The sequence below is a fragment of the Ovis aries genome, chromosome 18 (assembly GCF_016772045.2).
Source record: "Ovis aries strain OAR_USU_Benz2616 breed Rambouillet chromosome 18, ARS-UI_Ramb_v3.0, whole genome shotgun sequence".
Lineage (NCBI taxonomy): Eukaryota > Metazoa > Chordata > Mammalia > Artiodactyla > Bovidae > Ovis > Ovis aries.
In genome coordinates, this window is record NC_056071.1 from 17,651,696 (window position 1) to 17,668,991 (window position 17,296).

Genomic DNA, 17,296 nt, shown 5'->3' on the forward strand with positions numbered 1-17,296 from the left:
GGAAAATAGCACACCACAGAAAAGAACAGAGGAGTAAAGGAAACAACCAAAAAAAAAAAAAAGGCAGAGACTGAGGGTAAGGCATACAAGAATTCTCTGGACTATCTGGATGACAATTCTATAAATCTGAAACTGTACTAAAATATAAAACTTATTTTAAAAAATGGATTATAGTTCTTTTTTATCATCATTGTAATGTGATTTTAACAACTTGATGGAAAAGCAACATGTCTCAACACTGCTCATTTTCTACTTTTTGTGATCTCTTGATAGATGGAAATTGTCTCATTTTAAATCTCTGGCAAAAAACATCCCATTGCACAGTCTTAGTTTGCAGAGAAGAAAATGGTTATGGGCAACATCTTGAGAGACTTTTAGGGTAGGTTGATAGTTATATTTTAGAAAGTGAGTAATAAGGGGAGACACTTAGAACCCCCAGTGATGATTTATTTGTATTTTTCCAAGGGACAAGGATATCCAGAAAATTAAATAACTTTCTCCCAGTAAAATGTCTATCACAACAAGGACCTTAACTCACTTTTTGCTGTTGTTGTTGATTTTGTTTACATTACTTTGGAATTGTTTAAAAGATGTTGATCCAGTGCCCCCATGACATCATATCATGTCATTAGGCATCCTGAATGAGATAATTCAGTGTCAGAATTGTATAGATAAACCAGTCCACCCTAGAGGACATCAGTCCTGGGTGTTCATTGGAAGGACTAATGTTGAAGCTGAAACTCTAATACTTTGGCCACCTGATGTGAAGAGCTGACTCATTGGAAGAGACCCTGATGCTGGGAAAGATTGAGAACAGGAGGAGAAGGGAACAACAGAGGATGAGATGGTTGGATGGCATCACCAACTCAATGGACATTAGTTTGGGTAAACTCTGGGAGTTGGTGATGGACAAAGAGGCCTGGAATGCTGCAGTCCATGGGGTCACAAAGAGTCAGACACGGCTGAGCGACTGAACTGAACTGAACTGACTCCATCCAATTCAATATGTGTTTACAGTGTGCTTGCCAAGACATGAGGTGGTCAGAGTCAATCTGAAAAGTGGAAAGTCCATGAATAAAAGTAGAACACAATGCCTAGTGTGGACAGAGCCCATATCATAACAACTAGGAGGAAAGAAGTAGGGTTCCTATGTGTCTCAGTTGGCTTAGTTGAGGTCCAACTTATGCCCACAAACCTGTTCTGTTAGAAAAAGTATTCTATTTTAGATAATAAATGATGTAGCTATTCTTTGAACAGGACTTGAATACCATTGTGGAGCTCCATGAATCAATCTCTGTCTATGGATATATCCCAAACCATGGTGCTGCCAGTCAGTCACTCTGCCCTGAGACTTCCTATTCCTCCACCTCTTTCTTCAGATACATCCTGAAGCATCCTTGCTCTGCTGACACTGTTTAGCCACATGACCTTGCTCAAGATACATAGATCCTGTGTGCCTCAGTTTCCTCTTGTATAAGATGAAAATAAGACAAAAAGTCTTCCTTATAAGGGTCACATGAGGATTCAACTTAAATGTGTCTACCATATAATATGTTCAATAAATTTAATTACTATTGCTATCTTTAATTCATGATTTTTAAAAAATTTTAAATCATTTTTCTGCCTCCCAATTTTGAACATCAAGTTTGTCCCATAGTTAGTTGAATTTATCAAAAGCAGAACAACAGATTTGGGAATAAGTAAAAATGAATTTTTAAATTAAGTATTTATTTATTTATTATATTTTATAATGTATTTTTCAAATATGATTGACCACCTCCTGTGTTTCAGGCAATGTTCTGAATGCTGAGACTACAATGGCAAACAAAACCCACAAGGACTGCTCTCATGGAATTTTCTTTAAAATGTAGAATAAGTTGTAGGTTAATTTGACTTTGTGAGTTATTAAAAAATGATGCCCCCTTATTGGAGTATTGGAAGACACAGCCTCATGAGTATACAACTTGGTAGGATGGCAGTGCCTTTCTTTTTTCTTTTTTATTTTTATTTTTATTTTATTTTTTTTTATTTTAGTTTTTTATTTTTTAAATTTTAAAATCTTTAATTCTTACATGCATTCCCAAACATGAACCCCCCTCCCACCTCCCCTCCCCATAACATCTTTCTGGGAATGGTATCGCTTCTTTCTCCAGATGTAACCCCAAGCAAGGCATAGAAATTACCCCCTGGGACTCAGGCTGGGTGTTAACCCTTTAACATTCTCCACTGAATCATCCTGTGCACAGTACAGTGGTTTTAAACTACCAAATGGGGCCAAAAAGAAAGCTGGGCATGCCAATTTGGTTTCTAGGCAAGAGTAAGCTAGAGATGTACACTTTGGAGTTCTTAAAAATAGATACTATTTAAGATATAGAACTGATGGGTTGAGAGCATGGAACACATCTTAGCATGCTGTCACATTTAGAGGATCAACAGGAAAGGAGAAAAGGCCAGAGAGGGACATCCGGGAAACTGCCAGCAATAAAGAAGGGTTAGACCAGAAGGCAAAGTACAAGGAAAAGGCACATAATGACAACGGAGCCACGAGCCAGAATCAGGTTGGCACAACTTTAAATGTGTCTTAAGGAACCCGAGAACTATACTCAAGGCAGCAAAGGATTACTAAACATAGAGCTCCTATGAATTCCTTTATTCTTCTGTGTGATCTCTGAAAATCATGCTTTCGGAGTTGACAGTAGTTGAGATTTTGCACCATTGATGGACTCAACTTTACAATTATTGAAACATGCAAAATTATACCAGACAGGAGCCCTGCCTCTTTCTAGAGAACCTCGGAGGCTTGGAGGAGTGCATGTTCAAGGGCTGGGGTTTCGGCCTTCATAATAAAGACCCACCAGTGTGGATAAATGATGCAAGGAGTCTCTGATGTGGAGAATCTCTGTGGTGAGTATCAGCTAGAGTTCTTGAGAGGGACCCAAGAGTCAAGCACTAGATTGAGCACATGTTAAAAAAGTTAAAAGTGGCATAAACAAAATCTAATAAGAGAAAGAGGTCCTGGATCAGAAAATGCCTTGGATAAAAGTTGGAACAGTTACCAATTAGGAAGTAAAGCTTGAGTAAGAACTGGGAATAGCAGCCATGCCACAAACAGCTGTCTGATGTTGGGCAAGTTATATCACCTCTGTGCCCCTTAGCTTCCCTCCTCGTAAAATGCAGAGAAACATCACACCACACTCATAAGGATGCTGGGAGATGTCCATGGGCTAATGCACAGAAAACACCAAGAAGATGGTCTGATACACAGTGGACACTCCGTACATGTTAGCTCTAATTATTTTTTATTGGGCTGTTTCTGTAAACCCGATGGTGTGTGGTCTGAAGAGCTAATTAGAGCAAGGAGAATTGAAAATAAGAAAGAACAATGTCAGGCTGGCTGAAAGGTGAGGGTTGAAGCCCTGTTCTAATCCGTATGTGTGTATACATATGCATGTGAGGACCAAAGCTGAACTCTTCCAGTAAAGCTCCTGGGTGTCTGTGAATTGCCAATGGAGTAATCATGGCTCCCTTCCTGAGCACCCCACCTTGTTGACTATTGAAGGGCTTCCGTGTACAGTATCATATACTAAGTTTGGATGCACAGAGAGAGACAAATGCATCTTCCTTTCCCAATGGAACGGTGCTAGGAAACAGGTGCAGAGAGAGCAGACAGTGCCTTCTCCCAAGCCTTCTCTTTGATGTGCTTGACACAGCCGCCCTTTCTGTATTTGTTTACTGTGTGTTAACTGTAACTTTGCTTGTTTTCCCCCAGATGTTTGGACATCCAGTAATTAACACATCCTCTACAACATATGTGTGGATGCTTTCTACCGAGCGAAAGGAGGGGCTGGATTCCAGCTGGAAAGAAACCGCAATTAAGAAAACACAGGCACACACATACACATAGATACACACACACACCCCAAAACTATCTTTAGGACAGCTTGAGACTGAGACAGGAAGACAAGGGGGAAACATGAGTCGTGAGGAGCAGAGACCCAGTGGGGCTCATTTTCAAGCTCACACATCATCAATAAATATTTAGTTAGAGTGTAACTCCAGGATCAAATTAACTTGGAAAGAAAAAGTAAAAATTAAAAAGTATTTTCAGAGTGAAAAAGGAAGTTCTTGACTCTCTCAAGTAAAGATGCCCCACGTGAGACTCCTTAAAATGCGTTATTTTTCTTGACCTCCCTTTTGTCATTTTTGTACTAGTTGAGCAGTCATCAGAATAACTGGAAAATTCAGTATCAAAAGGGCAATGTTGGATTTTAAACAAACAAGCTATATGGTTGAGAGCTTGTTAAGCTGTGTCAATTTTCCTACCATGATAAACCTGCCTGAAGAGGCACAGAACAGAAGGTAAACTATTTGGATGTCTTTCCGTGGGGACATACCCCGTGTCCCATCCCATGCCTCCTACCATCTTTCCTGAAGATCTGACATGCCACCACGGCCAGTCCCATTAGATATGGTGTCATGGTTTCCTTTACAAAACAATGGTGCCAGCATCTCTTGCATCCTGAGTATCATGTAAAACTTGTATTATATTGCACCCACCTTTGGGGAACCGAAACCAACACAACCTTGTAAAGCAATTCTATTTCAATAATAAAATTAAATAAATTAAAAAAAACTCTCTCGGTAAAGTCAACAATTCTATCTTAAAGCCAAACTCCCTTTTCCCTGGTCCTTGTGTTGCCTTTTTTATGGGCAAAGAGGTGATGACATGCACCAGGCCAGCCAGCTTGGCCCAGGGATGTTCTTCTTCTAGCTCAGGAATATCCGTCTCTAGAAAATTAGTAACTTCTAGAAAATCTCATTCTCAAATATCAGGAACTGACTTTTAATTTTTAGCAGGTCATTTCACATTTAAGCCAAAGCCAAGATGTGAAACTATGATGAGTAAACGTAAACATGACTTCGGTTTCCCTCATAATTATTCATCATCATTTTAACATTATGCCTCTGCTTGTGTTTCTTAGAAGAGGCCAGCAAAATGCCCACTGAATCTTAACAAAGCCTGCTGTGTACTGAAGATCGACCATACAAAGGTATGATAATCAAACAAACAAACCAAAGGAAAAGCTATTTCGTTGAAGATTTGTGAGTCAGACAAGAGGACGGGGGAATGTGACATTGTGCTGAGTTAACTATCACATCTAAATCCCCCAACAGTAGTGTGAATTTGGCATTATTATTTCTAGGGAAAGATAAGAAAGCTGAGGCTCAGCGGGATTAAGTTAGAGATCCAGGAGTGATATTTGTAGAGCTATTAGCACTGGTTGAGAGCATGGGGAATTTGAAAACGCAGGCTCAAGTCTTGGCTCTGCCAGCGAAAGAGAAGGGGAAGGCTGGGAAGCCAGGCTGAGATGCTGGCCCCATACATAGCATGATATTAACAGAAGAGCACAAGGCAGGGTGGGGGAGGCAGAGTAGGTCCATATGGAGGAAAGACACATGCAGATACAGTGACTTCAGAGGGCCAACCAGACCTCAGGTTCAGAAACCAAGCAAAGGAACAAAGCAAATATACAGAGATCAAACTACATCAGGGTTAGCAATGGGACTTACTCAAAATGTAGGAGTCAGCTGGCCTCAAGGATGGAGGTGTAGGGTAAAAAGCAAATCTAGGAGCCAACAGCCCAGGCCTAGAATCTGAAGGAATGTGATATGAAACTGGGTAGCACTGATCATTCCATTGGGGAGATCCTAATGGCCTAACTGGCCATTAATTCACACCTGTGTGTGTATGCACACACACACACACTTTGCGTAGCAGGCATTACTGTCCCCCCGTTACAGAGAAGAAGGCAGAAAGCCAGCATAAGTGTGTGACCTGGTACAATATAACACACCTAGACCGGGTGTCAACTGGAATTTGAATTTACATGTGGCAGACTTTAAATCCCATGCCCTTATTCATGCTGTCAGTTAGAGACTGGGGCCAAGCATGCTGAGTCTCTCGAAAGAGGTGTCAGTAATCAGAAGAAACCCATAGAATTATGGACAAAATATATAAGTAGTTCATAGAGAAAGAAATCAGAATGGCCAAGGAGCTACGAAAATGTGCTTCAATCTTATTCGTCATGAGAAAAATAAAATGAGTGTGACCTTAGGAGACTGACAACAATTTTTGAATATTTGATAATAGCAAGGATTAGTAAGCATAGAAGAATGTGGATAATCTTCTATACTGCTTATATCATTCACCTGTTTTGGAGAACAATCTGGCAACATCCATCAAAATTTTTAATGTAAAAATCCTTATTCAACAATTGCACATTTTGGTGGAATATTTACCCAAAGATGTGCACTTAGGCGCAAAGATGCATGTGTAAAGACATTTGCTGCAGCTTTGCTTTCAATGGCAGAAACTAAATTTTAAAAAGTCAAAATGTCCAAATAGGGGAAATGAGTAAATAAAAATTTTGGTTAAATGTATGACAGCAGTTTTAAAATGAGTTCAGTTTATAAGTACTAATGTGTCAGGTATACTAATCAATTAAAAGAAAATCAAGTTTCAGAACAACACCTATATTTCCATAACCAAACAGAACTATTAAAAAAATCCATACTGCTACATATAAATAGATATGTACAAGCTGTGTGCCCTCAGTTGACAAGTTCCTGTGGACCGCAGCTCACCAGGGTCCTCTGTCCATAGGATTCTCCAGACAAGAATACTGGAGTGGGTTGTCACATCCTCCTCCAGGGGATCTTCCTGACCCAGGGATCAAACCTGTGTCTCTTATGTCTCCTGCATTGGCAGGTAGATTCTTTGCCACTGGGACTACCTGGGAAGACCTGAATTGTCCTAGATTCGAGAGCAAAAAAAGAGGGCAGTTACAAGTTCCCAACACCTTGCTCCAAGCTGAAGGTTCTTCCTGGAATCAGGTAGGAAACCCAACTGGGATAGAACGGTGCTTCTTGATCTGTTTAACCATTTCATCCCTTCCTTTCCCCCTGGTGGCAGTGGAGGCAGTGCGAGGAATCTCTTTGATTCTGAGAGCACATCTAACTTATATTAGGAGAGTGGACTGACTTCAGGAGAGAAGAACCATAGTTTTCTGAGGTCACATCACTCTTCAGAATTATCTTAAGGCCTGAGAAAATGGCAGAAGGGCACCTACCAGATAACCTCAGTTTGGTCTCCCTGTAAAGGGTATTCCAGGACTGGGGTTAACAGAGGGTGTTTGGATCACAGAAAGTCTCCAAGACTGTCATTCCGTAGGCAACTCGCAATTACACTCTTGAGCTTTGAACATTGAATATCGCTTCCTGTCCTCGCTGGAACTCAGAGTGAGGGTGATCAACAGGCTGCCCCCGTCCTTGGTTCCTGAAGAGTAAAGGGACAGACTATAAGTGAGCTGGGAAGTCTGCACAAATATCTGAGAAGACACTGTTTGCACCAGTGGAGAAAAGAGAAGTGGAACCTGCCTCATCGCTTGTCCACGCAATGAAGTCTGTACTTTCACGATGATTAAGTGGCCCTAGAAATGAACATTCGTGGAAGTAGAAACAGTTTCATGTAGCCTTAGAAAGAAGCACAGGCAGAAGAAAAGAGACACACGGGACCCTGTCTTCTTGCCGTGATGATTCAGAGATGTGGGATCCACCAGCCAGAGTGGCCCAGGCCTCCTCTCTTCTATGTCATTAGACCTGCTGGCAGCTACTAGCCAAGGAACCGGGGGGCAGCACCCCACCACGCCTCTTTGAAGACAAAAACCAATTGCCTCAAAATGACAGGAAATGATTAGTCATGTTAATTAAAAATAATTTCATTCCCACTCCTAGAAAGGTCAGGCTGTCAGCTCTATGGAAAATTGAGCCTTCATGCCTTTTCGTTTGATTTCTTATTCAAAGTCTAATTAGCCGCAATTCGTTGTTAAAAGTGATCATGTCTCTTTTTTTGATAACGTAGTTGCTTTTGATCGTGTTGCCTTCATTATCACGGCAGCATGGGGGTATTTTTACTCTTCTGAGCCAATGAAATAAGGAGCTGAGCCATCCTCAAGTGGATCAAATCCAGAAAGACTGCAAGATGTTTGCAGTGGAACCACAAGACAGTTCTTTCTGTCTGGATTACATGTCTTTTATGCTTAAAAATATAAAAAAGGACTTCCATGGTGGCTCAGTGGTTAAAGCCTCAAGGTAAGGGGCATACGTTTGATCCCTGGTCATGGAACTAAGAGCCTGCATTCCACGCAGTGGGACCTAAAAAAAGCAGGGGCAGGGTGGTTAGCACATAAAATAAAATGAAGACCCTTAGATGATCAGAGAGTCCCATGTTCAATCCCAGTTCTGTCACTTACAATCTGTATGACCACTTTCCCTCTAAAATTGTGAGAGGCCCCAGTTTCAAACTAGACTTCTAATGCCTATGTCATCATTGTCAGGGGAAAAAATAAAATTATCACACCTCAAATGCTTGGCCTTGAGGAGTTTTTCTAAAATGTTAGTGAAGAAAACCCCATTTGAGAGAGAAAGAATCTATTTTCTCTTAACTAACATAAAATCTAAATGAGAGTCTTAAAACAACCCATACTTGATCTTTAAAATTCACAGCATTCTTTTACAGGCATTACATTACTGAACTTCCTGCTAGCTGATGACATACGTCATCTTTGGAGAAATGAAGTGACTTGTCCAGAGGAGTGAATGGTAAAGCCAGGCCACAAATCCTCATGGTTTGCTCTAAACTGATTTTTAAGATGTTAGCACCCTCTTCAACACGCAACCCCCCTAAGCAGTGTTGGTTGCCCATGGTAACAGACCACAGGCTGGAAGCACAATCGCCGTTAGTATTCACCAGTGTTTTCTATGTTCTGTTCAAGGATCCGAGAACAAACCTCTTTATGTTAACAAGGGCTTGAACAAAGGCCTCATCGCAAATAACCGCCCACCAAAACACTCAAATAATCCGGGAGCCAAATAATACATCATCCAATCCTGGTCTTCAGTGTCAGGTAGGAGGAATTTGGGAAGGCTTAACTCTTGCTACATTTTAACCCCGAACTATTCCCATCGAAGAAAATAGGAGAAATAAGAATGGAATTCTGCATCTAACGTGGTCGCACTTGATCTGTTTCGATGCGATTATTCTGTGGAAGTACACACACTGCTATTTAATGCAAACTTAGAAAAAGGAAATAAAACCGAATAAAAGAGCACAGTTTTGATTCAATACAAAAGACAGCATGTCTTAATAGCACCCGTCAACAGGAAAAGTCCATTCAATAGTGCCAGCCAGGGGAGGAACCACTTAGGAAAGCAGCAGCCTGGTGGATTAAAAAGCCTTTTTTGTCAAATATAAAGGTCACTGAGGCAGTAAACTCCTGAAAGGGAAAGACAATGCATTTCACGCATGAGAAGCTCAGCCTGAAACAAGACACGTTGACCATACGAATGGATAATCCTGTCTGAGTGGAAATAGACGCAGAGACATTATTTGCAGACTTAATGGCATAAAAAGGCAACATCACAGAGATCAGGCAAGTTCATGACCGACTGAGATGTCACTTCCAGACAAGTATCCTTGGGAATCTCTGAAGACCTTGCCTGGGGCTAGGACCTAGACCTTCTTTCTGGTTGCTAGGTGCACAGAGAGATGAAAAGCCCACAGGACAGGCACTTTCCCGACTCACAGAGAAAACTCCTTCCCTCCACTTCCTTAGTGGGAAATGTCAGTTCTGGGATATGTCCTCCTGCTGAATGCGCCCCTCTGCCTCTCTGGGCAGTGAACTCATTAGTGGAGTAAAGCAGAATGGGTTGCTGGTGCTCACGTGAACGAATAGCCATCCTTGGATATACAATGCAGGCCAGCAGAATAATCTTTTGGAGGAACTTACTTGTACATTACTTCACTCTCCCAAGACATTCCCCCTGTGCCAAGTCATTAGAGCCAACTGTGTACAGTAATCAAGTAGGTCGAGTAAGGGGATAGGGCTCCAGAAGGAAAACCCATCACTGCCACATTGCTGATAGGGGTCCCAGGGCCTGATCCCCTCCCCTGGACTATTACAACAAGATCCTTATAATCCTCTACCTTTAGAAATGTCCTACTCAGAGTAGTCTTTGGAGAAGTTGTGCTGCAAAGCTCAGCTAAGTAAACTGTTTCCAACTGGGCCACGTATTTTGAAACTATGTCCTTTGCACCTCTTCCCAGTCTGCTCACTTCTGCCTCAGTACCACTGAATCCCATTCAATCCACGCTGTCCTCAGCAATGGCGGGAGTTCTCCAGGTGGTCATGTATGGGTGTACAAGTTGTACAATGCTGAAACTCAGCTGTACAGTGTTCCATCTCCCCCAGGAAATATCTTGGGATGAGGATATCAACTCGGCTGGACTAAAGAAAGCTGGATTCTTCTCAGAGGGTAAAGAATTCATCTACAACACAGGAGACCTGGGTTCAACCCCAGGGTCAGGAAGATCCCCTGGCGAAGGAAATGGCAACCCACTCGCGTATTCTTGCCTGGAGAATTCCATGGACAGAGGAGTCTGGTAGGCCACCGTCCATGGGGCCGCAAAGAGTCAGGCATGGCTGAGCGTGCACTCAAGCAAGCACGTACTACATCGAGCCCTGTGGGGGTGCGGAATGAGGCCATGGCCTCTGACTTTTGCCAAACAAAACAAAAATGCAGGCAAGCGCTGTACCTCCTCATCTGGTCTAACTTATCAACACTTCATTTGTTTGTTTGTTTTTTTAAAGATTGGCAGAAAAAAATTATTTCAGACTTTGATACTTGAAACAAAATTGGTAGGAAATTTCTTGTGACATACCTCGCAAGTCCCTGAATATAAAACTTGGACATCGAGAACATGTGGTTCTTAAAAGGGACTTACAGCGGATCCAGACTGACAGTTTGATTTCAATTATATGAGGTACCTAGAACAGTCAAATTCATAGTCAGAAAATACGTTAGTAGATGATAAGGGCCTGGGGTAAGGCTAGGGAGGGGGAATGGGGAAAGTGAAAGTGTTAGTCCTCCTTAGTCCTCAGACATGTCCGACTCTTTGAGATCCCTTGGACTGTAGCCCACCAGGCTCCTTTGTCCATGAGATTCTCCAGGAAAGAATATGGGAGTGGGTAGCTGTTCCCTTCTCCAAGGGATCTTCTGGACCCAAGGATTGAACCCAGGTCTCCTGCATTGCAGGCAGACTCTTTACCATCTGAGCCACCAGGAAAGCCCAGACTTAGTGTTTAATGGGGATGGAGTTTCAGTTTAGAAGATGAAAAATTCAGGAGATGGATGATGGTGAGAGTTGTGCAACAATACAAATGTACTTAGTACCACTGAAATGTACAGTTAAATATGCTTAAAATAGTATGTTTTATATTATGTGGCTTTTACCACAATAAAAAAAATTAAGTGACCTTTCAAACCCTGCTCTCAAGCCCCTGGATGCCTTGATAGCCCCTCTTGGTTGACTGGCGTCCTAGCTTCTTTAAGCAGAAGTGACCTTCATGGGTTGTCACTTCCAGGAAGCTGTCAGTTAAATATCATTTCTGGTAAAATAAGTTCAGGGACCTGTGCTCGTGACTCAGAGTAACAGGACTCAGAGGTAGGAAGCTTCACAGAGAAAGGGACTTAGAAAGAAACAGCTTTGATTTGAATGAAGTTAAAGCCAAGGGTAGGGGGGAGAGCCTTTCCAGGTGGCCAATACAGGAAATACAAGAGATGTGGGTTCAATCCCTGGTTCCAGAAGCTCCCATGAAGCAGGAAATGGCTATCCACTCCAGTATTCTTGCCAGGAGAATCCCATGGACAGAGGAGCCTGGCAGGCTACAGTCCATAGGGTTGCAAATAGTTGGACACGACTGAAGTGAACTAGCATGCATGCATAGTTAACCTTAAAAATATGTTACAAAATGCATTAGGTGCTGCAGACAAATACTGTTTAATTCCACTTTTATGAGATACCTAGAATAGTCAAAATCATGGAGTCCAAAAGTACATTGGTAGATGCCAGGAGCCAGAGGGGTAGGGGTGAAGGAGTGAGTGGGTGGAATGGGGACTTAGTGCTTAATGAGGACAGAGTTCATTTCAGGAAGGTGAAAAAATTCAGGAGACAGATGATGGTGAGAATTGTACAACAACGTGAATGTCCTTAGTGCCACTGAACTGTACAGTTAAATGTGACTAAGAGAGCATGTTTTTTATTATTATTATGTGACTTCTATTACAACTAAAAAACACATTAAATGAATAAATCAATCACATGTATATTTAAATCAGAAGGGAACTTAAGAAAATGCATAACTTGGGTGACGAAAGTATTTTAAAGCAAACAGAGAACTTGGGGACCCAGAATTCAGTTCAGTTCAGCCGCTCAGTCGTGTCCGACTCTTTGCAACCCCATGAATCGCAGCACGCCAGGCCTCCCGGTCCATCACCAACTCCCAGAGTTGACACAGACTCACATCCATCGAGTCAGTGATGCCATCCAGCCATCTCATCCTTGGTTGTCCCCTTTTCCTCCTGCCCCCAATCCCTCCCAGCATCAGAGTCTTTTCCAATGAGTCAACTCTTCACATGAGGTGGCCAAAGTACTGGAGTTTCAGCTTTAGCATCATTCTTTCCAAAGAAATCCCAGGGTTGATCTCCTTCAGAATGGACTGGTTGGATTTCTTCGCAGTCCAAGGGACTCTCAAGAGTCTTCTCCAACACCACATTTCAAAAGCATTAAGTCTTCGGTGCTCAGGCTTCTTCACAGTCCAACTCTCACATCCATACATGACTACTGGAAAAACCATAACCTTGACTAGACAGACGTTAGTCGGCAAAGTAATGTCTCTGCTTTTCAATATGCTATCTAGGTTAGTCATAACTTTTCTTCCAAGGAATAAGCGTCTTTTAATTTCATGGCTGCAGTCACCATCTGCAGTGATTTTGGAGTCCAAAAAAATAAAGTCTGACACTGTTTCCACTGTTTCTCCATCTATTTCCCATGGAGTGATGGGACCGGATGCCATGATCTTCGTTTTCTGAATGTTGAGCTTTAAGCCAACTTTTTCACTCTCCTCTTTTACTTTCATCAAGAGGCTTTTTAGTTCCTCTTCCCTTTCTGCCATAAATGTGGTGTCATCTGCATATCTGAGGTTACTGATATTTCTCCTGGCAATCTTGATTCCAGCTTGTGTTTCTTCCAGCATTTCTCATGATGTACTCTGCATAGAAGTTAAATAAGCAGGGTGACAATATAAAGCCTTGATGTACTCCTTTTCTTATTTGGAACCAGTCTGTTGTTCCATGCCCAGTTCTAACTGTTGCTTCCTGGCCTGCATACAGATTTCTCAAGAGGCAGGTGACATACAAAAAGCAATGCCACCTCTGGCTGGAAGAGCAAAGGGGAGAGTTGTAAGTTTTATTCCAGAGCCAGCATCTAAGATCACCCAGAAAGGGGCTGAGTCCCTGAGAGACTGGAGAAGAGGTGGCTGCTGCTAATGGAGTCTCTCAGGCCATAGAGCAGGGGCTTCCCCCTTCTCCCATGCTCCTAGGCCTTCAGACTTCCCAGGTGGGCAGAAGAGTGTGGGAAATGCAGTAGTGGTAGGCGATGAGGTTCAGGCAACAAAGGAGGGGAAAGACAGAAACAGGTTTCAAAGTAACCTTCGACAGAAATTGATGAATTCTAGAAACACAGGGTGAAAGAAACAGGTAAGCCCAGCCTGACTCTTGTAGCAGGCATAGGTGATCAAGGCAAGATGTTTCTCTTTGAAGAGGAAGAGATGGAGGTGTGGAGTCTGGGGAGATGAATGGCTGAAGAGCTTTGCTTTCCATCCAGCCCCTCTCAGAGGATCTTCCTTGTCATGGTACTTCGAATGAGACTTTTATCTAGGATTCTGCTGGGAGATGAGTGGGATTTCATCTTTCCGGGATCTCTACGGACGTGTGTGTGTGTGTGTGTGTGTGTGTCTTACCACCCACCTGCTTCCTTGACAGCTTCTTTCTTTAGATATGTTAAAGACATTGATTAGTGGGCTGTCAAGGTCACCCCAGCTTTTCAGCTTCTGTCTCCATCCTAACCTGCACGTTTTATTAGTCAAACTTGCAGATGAGCTCTCCTTCTATGATCTCTCTGAGTCCAGTGTCATCTCATTGATTCCAACAGGAAATTTGGGGAAAATAACCAACTTAGCAGGACAGAAAAGAAATGGGAAGAGAAAATGGTTAGAACTACCACAAATGGATTTTTAAATTTTATTTTTATTGAGATCTGATTGACATATGCATCTAAGTTGCTTCAGTTGTGTCCGACTTTTTGAGACCCTAAGGATTGTAAGGACTGTATCCTGCGAGGCTCCCCTGTCCATGGGATTCTTCAGGCAAGAATACTGGAGTGGATTAACATATAACATTGTACAAATTTAAGGTTTCCAATATATTGATTTGATATATATTTTATGGTGCAATATGATTACACTAGTGTTAGTTAAAATCTGTATAATGTCACTTAATTATCATCTTTTGGTGACAAGAATAATTAAGATCGGGTCTCTTAGCAACTGTGAATTATGTAATACCTGATAATTGACTATTATCACTATGCTGGGCATTAGACACTCCGAACTTATGATCTTCTAGTTTCAAATTTACAGCCTTTGACCCACACCTCTCCAGTCCCTGGTAACCACCATGCTACTCTGTTTCTTTGAGCTCAGCTTTTTTAAATCCCACGTATAAGTTATATCAGACAGTATTTGTCTTTCTCTGTCTGACTTATTTCACTTAACATAATGCCCTCAAGATTCATCGATGTTGCAGCAAGTGACAAAATCCCCTTCTTTCTCTGGGCTGAATAATATTCCATATTTTATACATACACCAAACTTTCTTTATCCATTCATTCATTGATAGGCACTTGTGTTATTTCCATATCTTGGCTGTTATAAATAAAGATGCAATAAACATTGCAGAGCAGATAGCTTTTTGATATACTGTTTCATTCCTTTGGATATAAATCAAGAAATGGGGTTGGTGGATTATATGGTGAAAGTGAAGTCATGTCCGACTCTTTGCGACCCCATGGACTGTAGCGTACCAGGCTCCTCAGTCCATGGGATTTGCCAGGCAGGAATACTGGAGTGGGTTGCCATTTCCTTCTCCAGGGGATGTTCCTGACCCAGGGATCGAACCCGGGTCTCCTGCATTGTAGGCAGACGCTTTACTGTCTGAGCTACCAGGGATCATATGGTATATCTTTCAATATTTTGAGGAGTCTCCAAACTGTTTTCCCTAATGGTACCAACGTACATTCCCATCAACAGTGAACGTGCCAAGTCACTTCAGTTGTGTCTGCCTCTTTGCAACTCTATGGACCGTAGACTGCCAGGCTTCTCTGTCCACAGTATTGTCCAGACAAGAATACTGCAGGGAGTTGCCATACCCTTCTCCAGGGGATCTTCCCAACCCAAGGATCAAACCCACATCTCAAGTCTCTTGCATTGGCAGGCAGGTTCTTTACCACTAGACCACCTGGACAACAGTGCACAAGGGTTCTCTTTCTCCCACATTCTCACCAACACTTGTTATATCTTTCTTCTTGAAAACAACCTTTCTAGTAGGTATACATTAATCTATTTTAAAAGTTTTTCTAAAAATAGGTCTCTAAAGAATATATTAGGACAACTAACTAATTTTTGCAATTTAGTTTTATTTTGTAATTGAATTAACAATTTGTTAGATTGGACAGATTCTTCATTCATTGTGTTAACACAATGTGGACATAACTGGAAAGCTTATCTTTCTTGGCTCATCCATAAATAACTGGCATAAGGAACACAATGAACTGCGCCATTCTCATTTAGAATGTATCTTTGCCAGCTTTGTGGCTTTTAGAGTCTCCGGTGAATTGCACATCTGTATTCATATATCCTGGAAATGATTTCCTAAACCTAATGAAATACTGGAAGATGACAAATATTTCCTTTTATTTGCCATTGGAGCTTACTAAGGAAGGGGCATGAGGCAAAATGGAATGAATAAAATAAAAAGAATAAGAGAGAAAGCTGTGTGTGTGTGTGTGTGTGTGTGTGTGTTCATATTCAGATATGTCTATGTTCTTTTATGCACATCCAAGTGTGATTTGCAGGGAGGGTATCATTTCATCCTAAGAACTAGTTTTTTATCCCAAGGGCAAAGAGCATATATTTTCTCGGCTTAGAAGATGAACCGGAGAAGGCAATGGCACCCCACTCCACTGCTCTTGCCTGGAAAATCCCATGGACCAAGGAGCCTGGTGGGCTACAGTCCATGGGGTCGCTAAGAGTCAGACACGATTGATCGACTTCACTTTCAATTTTCACATTCATGCATTGGGGAAGGAAATGGCAACCCACTCCAGTGTCCTTGCCTGGAGAATCCCAGGGACAGGGGAGCCTGGTGGGCTGCCATCTATGGGGTTGCACAGAGTCGGACACGACTGAAGCGACTTAGCAGTAGCAGAAGATGAACACTGTTGTAGGTCCCTCTTAGCCATCAGTACACCTAACAGTATGACTGAGTACCTGGATGCAAGCTAGCCTGGTTCCACCATAATAATGGAAAAATTTCTTCTCAATCATCTCCAAACCACAGGTCTGAAAATTAGGCCACAAGTCTTTTCAGAAAGATATCTCCCTCAATGTTATTTATGTGAATATGTACATGTGTAGGTATTTCTATGTATGACTGTATATATTCTCTAAAAATGAAAAATAGCTTCAGCAAAAACCTTACATTTGCTATGCCTGCTGCTGCTGCTAAATTGTGTCAGCTGTGTCTGACTCTTTGCGGCCCCAAGGACTATAGCCTGCCAGGCTCCTCTGTCTGTGGGATTCTCCAGGAAAGGCTACTGCAGTGGATTGCCATGCTATGCCTACTTCAATAAAATTCAGGAAACAGAATGGCCCAGAAAAGAGAAGCAAACTCCATTGCCAGTTTAATATTTGAATCATCTTCCAAGTTATTTTTTTAAAATATTTATTTGGCTGTGCCTGGTCTTAGTTGCAACACTGAGCATCTTTAATTATGGCATGAGAAGTCTTCATTGCAGCATGTAGGCTCTAGTTTCCTGACCAGGGATAGAACCCAGACCTCCTGCACCGGGAGCATGGAAGTCTTAGCGACTAGACCACCAGAGAGGTCCCTCAAGTCATCTTCTAACATTAGGGTGCTCAGGTGGGTTTCCTTTCTGCTGTCCCATATAAAGAACAAGTCTCTCTTAGCTTAGTTCTCCTAGTTGCTTGTATTATAAACAATACAGTAAGTCCCCTACATACAAACCTTCAAGTTGCGAAATTTCAAAGATGCACACACG